The following is a 9919-nucleotide window of genomic DNA, read 5'->3' as shown; positions in this document are numbered from 1 at the left end:
CACCCATCCACAATCAGAGAGTGCGTGTATGTGTGTGTGTGTGTGTGTGTGTGCACGTCTGATCTTGTCATTTTTAATATAGGCTGACTTGCAGAGCTCCTAGAATTCTCTTGGAGCTCATCTCAGTAGCTGCTGGAGAAGTGGGACTTGCCTCACATCACAAACTTAACATCTCAGTACTAAAGGGAAAGCTTTTAATGCATGTCTGAGATGCCAGTCATGAACCCGAGCCACTGGGTATGTTCAATATGAGAGTCACTGTGGTGTCACTGGACCAGAAAATGGCATCTCAGCACTGCACAATGAGCTCGGCAAGCTTCTGAAGGACTCACAGAGGTTGGGTTGCATTAATCCTAAGGATTTTCATATGAACCTGAAATATGACACAGTGACTTTCATAGTTTTTGCTTTTTGTGTGGAGGTTATGATTCTAGTTTGGAAATTCGAGTTTTAGATTTTTGTTATTTGATTAATAGGCTGAATGGATGGCATTATAGATTACATTTTCTCATTTTTCTGGATTAGTCATAAAACAAGCGGTGCTGGTATGGACAGGTTTATGAACTTCAGGTTTATGAGTTTAGCTCTCATCATTTCTGAGTGATATGATTTGTGTGTGATCCCACTGATTGTCCTTTACGACCAGTGCTGTTATTGTTCAAACCAAAACTGATAAAAAACTTTTTGTTAATTGAAATAAAGCTGAAATATAAATATTGGATGAAAAACTAAACCTCTTGAACTACTAAGAAATGGTGTCTTGGCAACTAACTAAAAATAAGTTGAAGTACTAAAATTAGTTAAAACAAAAGAAAATCTAAAAATCTAAAATAGCAATCACATATAACAAAATGTCTTAAACTAAAATTAAAATAAAAACTGAATATATAAAAACTATTTTTTAATTAAAATATCAATAAATAATCATTCAGAATCAATACTGACTTGAACACACACAATAAATATCAGTGCATTTTATCCTGAGGTAAGTTGACAAAATGGGACCTTGCCATTAAAAGCCTGCTGGATGGATTGCTTTTATGAAGAACAAAATGAATGGAACAGCATGTAAAAGATGCAAAATTATGAGCAAAAATATCAAACATCAAACCATTGTTTTGACTATAATATTATATACAGTTGAAATCAAAAGTTTACACACCTTGCAGAATCTGCAAAATGTTAATTATTTTACCAAAATAAGAGGTACCATGCAAAAAAAAAAAAAATGCATGTTATTGTTTTAGTACTGTTCTGAATAAGATATTTCACATAAAAGATGTTTACATGTAGTCTATCAGAGAAAATAATAGTTGAATTAAAAAAAAAAATACCCTGTTCAAAAGTTTACATCCCCTTGATTCTTAATACTGTGTTGTTACCTGAATGATCCACAGCTGTGTTTTTTGTTTTGTTTTGTTTAGTGATAGTTATTCACGAGTCCCTTGTTTGTCCTGAACAGATAAATCATATGATGTTGCTAAAAAGAACATTATTTTGTGTATTTTGGTGTAATGAAATGTTTATGCGGTTTTAGGTTAAAAAAACACATTATTTTTCACATACTGTACATTATTGTTTCTCCTCTATAACCTGCCTTCTGAATCGTGTCGATTTTTACAAAGCTCATCTGTTTGAAATGCGATGGGTGCTCTAATTGGCTAGCTATCCAGGGCATTGTGATTGGCCGAATACCTCAAGCGTGTGACGGAAATGTTACACCCCTTACCATACTGCTGTGATGTGTGTCCTGGTCAGAACATCGGTGCAACAAGACAAAAACATTAAAACCCATTAAAAACGAGGCATTTGTTGCATCCAGTGGGGACATAATTACGGATTATAATGACTTATACTGTCTTTTTATGCATTGCGTTGCATCGTGCCGCGTAAACATAAAACCATGTCTGCATTTGTGATCAGAGAAACGAAAAACAAGCGCAAATCTCCACTGCTCAAAACTAAAAATACAACTTTACCACTGATTTCTAGTTGTGTCCTCTTTATGAAGGCCAAACAAAGTAGTTTAGCTCTCACAAGGAAACACACACCGTCTTCACAACATGGTGGCTGCAGTGGCAGCAACAATAAAGTTACGCCTTCTTTCTTTGCATGAACATTTGGCTGGTGTTATGCAAATCTTCCCACATCGTGATGTAGACATGTGGGGGTGTGTTTTAACGAGGTGTTTTAGGAGTGTTTGGACGAGTCTTAACTTTTATAAAGACTATCTCTTTGGGTTTGAGACTTTAGTCTTTGCAACTTTAGGGATCTTATCTATTCACAAACAGCTTTTAACACTCTAAAGAGAAAGGAAAACTTGAAATCCCATCATATGACCCCTTTAAACTGCTGGCTGTTCTTCAGAAAAATCCTTCAGGTCCCACAAATTCTTTGGTTTCCAGCATTTTTTTGTATTTGAACTCTTTCATTGAACATACATTTTAAAATTTTAATTTAAGATTGTTCTAAATTATTTGTTTAAAACCAGCATCCAAAACCACTTGTAGAAGAAAAAAAAAACACCATCTGGACCTTATGGTTGCTGAGACACTGCCCTGTGTGCCAACTAGCCTTCCGTCATAGTATATTAAATAAATATGGATAAAATTATCAGCAAAGTATGCATAGAATTTAAATAGCTGGACCGTGATGCGCCGTCCATTAATAAATTAATATCATGTTATCGTTAGTGTGGTTTAAATACACTGACTCCAGCACACAAGCGTAAACACGCTAGAAAGGCGCCTCGGAAATGGCAGACTTATCATCTGTCTCGCAGTCTGTTTCATTTACATCTGAACAAAATTGATTTGGAAGACATTTATTAAGTTTGCCGAAGCATCTTTTCGCTCCTGAAGATAATGCACACATGCTTCTATTAATAGGTACTTGGTCTTTTTGCCTCAAAGCCTGTCATCACCTGTCCACCACAGGACCTTAAACAAACCTTTGAAAACCTTTTCATCCCAACGTTATGCTCATAATGATAAACCCTGGGGAAGTGGGGCCATTCCTCTTGCTCTTCCTCTCTCCGTCTCTCTTTCTCCCTGGATTTATGACCCTGTTGTGAAGCAGATAATGTACATATAGGCTGCTGCAGTACTGTGGTGTAAATCTGAGGAATGAACTCTGTAAGGCCTGTGTGATCTCCCAAAGCATCGTTTTCATTTCCCTGACCTCTCCCTGCACCTTATGAGTGGCAAGTTGAAAATGTCTTATAGAAATAAATAATGCAAGTAACACAGTATTAATTTCTGTGATACATATTTCAGCAAAAAGAAAAAAATATGGATTTTTTTTTTGCACCAGAAACACTTAAGAAGTTAATATTTTATGTGTTTTAACAATTATCCAAAATAATTGTCTAGAACCTGCTCGCAAATCATTCTGGCTTGCTTTTAAAGAAATTTAATGGCATGAAAAATTCTAATGCCTTCAGTATTACTGAATGGATTTTGTTATGGGTGGTATTAGGGACTACTGAATATTTCTAGTTTAAATGTTGGTACAGTGTCGAGTTTCATATGCAAAACTGATAATACTATGTGTTTTCCACTAGATCCAAAACGACAGCAAGAAGCAGCAGTGAACTGTATTAGTTAATTTAACTTACAGTAGGTTATTACTATTTATCATTCACTGGTGGTCAGTCATTTGAAGGAGGACAATATAATTGCATTCAATTGGAATATAATTGTATAAAGTACAAAAATAAGGAAATTAATTAATTGTTTGGATTATTTTTCATGTATAAGGTAGCAAACAAATGCCTCTCTACTTGCATGTAAGTGCTTTTTCCAAACAAGAATGACTGATCAGTAGTTCTTGTTTGGAAAGAGCACCTAGTATAGACACATTTGTTTGGTTATTTACATAGAGGGAAAAGTGCTGTGTAAACATTGTTTGAGTTTTAAACCCAAGCCATTTTTCTTAAGTTATTTGTCTGATGACATTTACATTAAGTCTTTTAACAGATGCTTTTATCCATAGCAACATAGGATATTGCTCAAGCAGTTTATCAAATAACAGCCAACAGTATAGTCACAGTACTGCAATGCAGAATTTCAAGAGTAAATTCAAGTACTGAAGATTGAGCAGAAGTATTTATATTTACATTATGTGGTTGTAATTGTAAGATTGTGTGAATTTGTCATTAGGGAAGTTATATCAAACCAGCTAGTTAGAATCTGCCTATTGATGTGGTCCACAATGCCTATAAATCAGAAAAATGAGAATACGATCTAGGCTTAAGGTGTAGTAATTTATTATTATTATTTATTTATTTTTTTGTATGAAAACTAATGGGTGTGTATAAGAAGTCCTGACTAATATAGTTTCTAAGTATGTGTGTTTTCCCTCCAGGTCCACTTAAGGAATTAATATTTCATGCTTTCGCAGTTATATTAATTGTCTACAATCTGCTTGTGAATGGTTCTTTCTTTCCTTTAAAAGAATTTAAAGTCATGAAAAATTCAGACGCTTGCATATTAATGAATTGTCTGAACATAAAAACCAAGTGCATGAGATGTACGAAGTCTTGGGTAAGATGATAGGCCAGTATCAACATAAAAAGAGTAGCCATATTCTGTAGATGAATCAAACATATCATAAAAGCAGCTTGTGTGTGTGCGTGGGGCGGGATGCTGAGGCTGTGTTTGATGGCTCTAGTCTCAACCCTTGTTTTAGCAGGGCTGTGTGTTGAACCGTGACTCTGCTAATGACATATATTGCTGCTGGTTTTTGCCCTGTAATTCCACCTGATGGACGGTAATGACGCTGAGAGACTCCATCAGTGTCGTGCCTGGGTTATCTGTATGGATCCTGTCTGGCAGCCCGCACCATTATCGGCCTGGCTGTCATCATTAACGCCGCTACGGAGATGCACTGCGGCCCAGCTCCCGCCCAGACGCAACAGCTAGACTGAATTATGCAGCCCATGCAGTCTACACTACAACCTGCAACGCTCCAATTGCTGAGCTCATAACATGCAAACAGGATGTGGGGGATTCTGCCTTCTCTGCATGCATGCAAAAAATCTGTGCGTTCAGAGCAGAACCGTGGGGAGAGGAGGTGAAAGGGTCAGGGTGAGAGTGGAAATGAGGACATGGGGAGGATTTTTTTTTTATCAGTCAGATGGAGAGAATGTAGGTCTTATGTTTATGGATAAGCAGTAGTTCATTTGGTACAGCTTAGTCTTGCATAGCCAGACGTTTGACATTCGGCATGAAGTCTGGTCTGTTTTGCCAAGTATCACTCACTTAATCAGGAAGGATGTGCCAGTCATGTAAAGTGAACAATGACAGTTGATCATTAGGTGATGTTTAGTGGCAAGTAAATCTGTATTTGGACATTATCCCAAGAGAAAGGTGGAATATTCAGGGTTATACTCGGAGTGTATAACATTTAGTAGCATTTACAATATCAAGTCTCAGTAATTTTGAGAAAGCTCATGCCTTATTTGTATTATGTATGTTTGAGATGAGTCTGTGGGTGTACGGAGTATTTGGGATTGCGTGGCTCAGAGATCAGATTTGCTGAGGGTGTCTGCCACATCGGGCTTCATGCTCGAGTTGTTATCCCCAGAGCAACAGACCAGGCATGCACGTGACCTGTGTCAGCGCACCTGAACCATGACCCTTAAAGACACAAAGAGGCCTGTAGTCTCTGCTGAATAACACCTGCTCTTCCCTTGTCAAGTCACAGTGCTGATGCGGTGGTATATGCCTGTGAGCCGCTGTCATCGGTTTGTTATGTGGTAGACGCTGGGGTGTGGTGTCATACCGGGGAATTAAATCATCTCACGAGTGCTTCTCTGTATTGTAGATTTTTAGAAATTTCCCTTCGCCATAGTGACAAACAAGAGAACAAATCTAAAATTGAATGCCATACATAGCTGTCGATATACTGAACAGAGCACTAACTAACAGAGTAACCACTATTGGTTGTACAAAGTGTTTGTGTGTGTGTGTTTGTGTTAGCATTGTCAACATACAGCAAGACATAATATTAATTTATTTTCATTTTAATTTTAGTTTTGTTACGCATTTATGCCATTTATAGTTTTTTTTTTTAATATTTATCTTTTTTATTTGTATTTCATTTTTAGTTTTACATTTAGTCATTTACCAGATGGTTTTAAAAATTTTAATCCAAAGCAAATTACAGATGAGTATAATGGAAGCAATCAAAATCAACAAAAGAGCAATGATGTCTCAGTCTCAGAAGTCTCAGTTAGCCAGTTAGTGTTAATTGTATAATAAATAAAAAGAAAATGTATAGAATATAAAAAGAATAGAATAGAGAAGCTAATGTTATTTATTTTTTTTTTTTTTAAAGAAAAACAAGCAGTTAGTAAAAGAATAGAGAGTGCAAGTCTAAAAGAGGCAAGTTTTTTTTTTTTTTAAAGATTAGAATTAGAATAGAGAGTGCTAGAGTTAGAGGGTCAAATAAAGATGGAAGAGATGTGTTTTTAGCCGATTCTTGAAGATGGCGAAGGACTCCGCTGTTTAGATTGAGTTAGGCAGGTCATACCACCAGGAGGGAACATTTAATGTAAAAGTCAGTGAAAGTGATTTTGTGCCTCTTTGGGAAGACACAATAATGCACCGTTCACTTGCAGAACACAAGCTTCTTGAGGGCACAAAAGTCTGAAGTAATGAATTTAGGTAAAGGGGTGCAGAGCCAGTGGTGGTTTTGTAGGAAAACATTAATGCCGTGAATTTTATGTGAACAGCTATTAGTAGTCAGTGCAAATTGATAAATGTGTGACATGCATTCTTTTCGGCTCATTAAAAATTAATCTTGCTGCCACGTTCTGGATTAATTGTAAAGGTTTAATAGAACTGGTTGGAAGAACTGCCAAGAGAGCATTTCAATAGTCCAGCCTGGACAGAACAAAAGCTTGAACAAGGAGTTCTGAAGCATGTTCCCGAAAGAAAGGGCCTGATCTTCTTAATGTTCATGATACAAATTGTTGCAAGCAACTTTACAGAAAATTAAGTTTCAACAATATATTTAATATAGTTAGTAGTAGCTTATCAGTGGTTACTGTCAGTTAATGTACATATGGCAGAAATGTACGGAAAAATGTAATTAAACAGACGTGAGCGTTGCAATCATGTAGTTCCAACCAAACAAAATGAATCCTAGTTTAAAAACCAAATAGAGACAATAGTAATTAGCGATAGCTGCTGTTCCAACCAAACTAAAATGAGAATTGATGAATAAAGAATAATAATGTGCATTTGATTAGATATAACTGCAGTACAAGATTATGAAATGCATTATTTGAATACTTGGCCAAAGAGATGTCTTTTATCTAGATTTAAACAGAGTGTGTCTGAACCCCAAATGTTATCAGGAAGGCTATTCCAGAGTTTGGGTGCCAAATGCGAAAAAGCTCTACCTCCTTTAGTGGACTTTGCTATCCTAGGTACTAGGAGTTTTGTGACCTTCGGTAGAGTGATGGATTATAGCGTGGTAAAAGACTAGTTAGGTATGCAGGAGCTAAACCATTAAGGGTTTTATAGGTAAGTAATAATATTTTGTAACTGATACGGAACCTAATAGGTAGCCAGTGCAGAGACTGTAAAATTGGGGTAATATGATCACATTTTCTTAAACTGGTAAGGACTCTAGCCACTGCATTTTGGACTACCTGTAGCTTTTTTTTATTGAGGATGCAGGACAACCACCTAGCAGTGCATTACAATAGTCCAGTATAGAGGTCATAAATGCATGAACTAGCTTTTCTGCGTCAGAAACAGGTAACGTATCGTGGCTTGACAGTGTTTCTAAGATGGAAGAATGCTGTTTTTGTAACATGGGAATTATGATTTTCAAAAGACAAGTTGCTGTCTATGACACCCGGATTTTTGACTGTAGAGGAAGTAACAGTACATCCGTCTATTTGCAAATTATAATCCAAGAGATTCTGTGTAGTTTTTTGGTCCAATAAGTAATATATCTGTCTTATCCGAATTAAATAGGAGAAAATTATTGCTCATCCAATTTTTTACATTTTTAACACACTCTGTTAGCTTAGATCATTTAGAAGTTTCATCTGGTCTTGTATATAGTTGATTATCATCAGCATAACAATGGAAACTAATCCCGCATTTTCTAATATTACCAAGGGGCAACATATATATTGAAAATAGTAGAGGACCTAGGACAGATCCTTGTGGCACTCCATACTTTACTGGTGAAAATTATGATGACTCCCCATTTAAATAAACAAAGTGGTAGCGATCGGACAGGTAGGATCTAAACTGGGGTTGTAGGATTATGACAAATCATAATTGTTGATTATTCCTTTGAAATTATAATTGCGTTGTTTAATTACGACTAAATGAATGATGTTTACACCTTTTTTTGAATCTACTGCATGCCATATTTTTATATGAAAACAAACAAGCTGAAAACACTAACTGAAAAACTTTTTTCTTTTATTTTTTTTTAAAGGAAAAATATGCATGGTATTATAATGTTATACTAAAACTAAAATTAAAACCATGAAAAAACCCTTAAGATAACACGTAGAAAGAAAAAAAGAATCTTAAGCATGCAGAATAACATAAATGGACCATCTTAATGCCTGGCCTTGAATACCCATATAGTTTTGTAATCGATCCATGAGTACATTATGTCATGATCTATTAGTGTCGAATAGGGCTGCACGATATTGGGAAAAAATGACATTGCGATATTTTATTTTTCTGCGATATATATTGCGATATGAAATCTAATCTAATTTTTTCTTACAAACAAAAATGGGGTGAGCACACTTACATTCTCATTTTAAATGATTTTAACATCAGAGTATTATTTAAATTAGAGTAAATTATTTGTTTTTAACTTTAGGATATGGTTTGAATTGTTAACATATTAACTAACATGAACTTACCACGAGCAATACTTTTGTTACTATATTTATTAATCTTTGTTTATCTTAGTTTTATAAAAACACAGCTGTTCATTGTTTGGTAATGTTACTTCACAGTGCATTAACTATGTTAACAAATACTGTACAACTTTTGATTTCAACAATGAGGCTATAGCCTAATGTTGAAATTAACAATGTTGTAGAAGTGCAGTTTAGTAATAGTAAATGTTAAATAATGTAGTTAAATAGTATAATAAATAGAACATTATTGTAAAGTGTTACAGATTTTTTTATACACCAATTCAGACGTCTCGTGAGTTCAGTGTTGGACAAGTCAGTTGTTTAAACCAGTGGTTCTCAACCACATTCCTGGAGGACCACCAACACTGCACATTTTGCATGTCTCCTTAATCAAACACACCTGATTCAGGTCACCTTCTCGTTAGTAGAAACTCACAGACTTGTAATGGGGTGTGGCAGTGTTGGTGGTCCTCCAGGAATGTGGTTGAGAACCACATGAATTAAACCAATAACCAAATTTAAAAACCACAAATGAAAACATAATCTCTCCAAACAAACCATTACTTCGCGAATCAGACGTGTACGTTGTGTAATTATCTCGGCAGTTTAGGATATCGCACAAGATTTGATAACACAGAAAACATTTCATCACTGGATAGTTATTTTTTTTATTATTTTTATTTTTTTTGTTAGACACCATCGTGTCAATTGATTTTGATTAATATGCGCGAGGGAGAGAGAGCAAGACAGCGCTCGTGTTGTTTGAAGACGGTGAAGGTGAGCGCACACGCGCGGCCGGGGCTCTCTCTCTCTCGCTCTCTCTCTCTCTGCCCGTTTTTATATGCTTATATGTTAAACTGACAGGACTTAAAAACACATGCAAATGATAAACTTTCACTCTATGATGGTTAAGCTGTGCAATTAATCCGCGAATCACATTCGTCAAGGGCCTGGGAGCAGCTGGCCCGTACGGTTAATGAATAACGGGTCAACTACGGCAGCCTACATCGC

Source organism: Cyprinus carpio, chromosome B9 (assembly GCF_018340385.1).
Source record: "Cyprinus carpio isolate SPL01 chromosome B9, ASM1834038v1, whole genome shotgun sequence".
Taxonomy (NCBI): domain Eukaryota; kingdom Metazoa; phylum Chordata; class Actinopteri; order Cypriniformes; family Cyprinidae; genus Cyprinus; species Cyprinus carpio.
The sequence above is the reverse complement of the archived record's forward strand: the minus strand, read 5'-3'. Positions refer to the sequence as shown.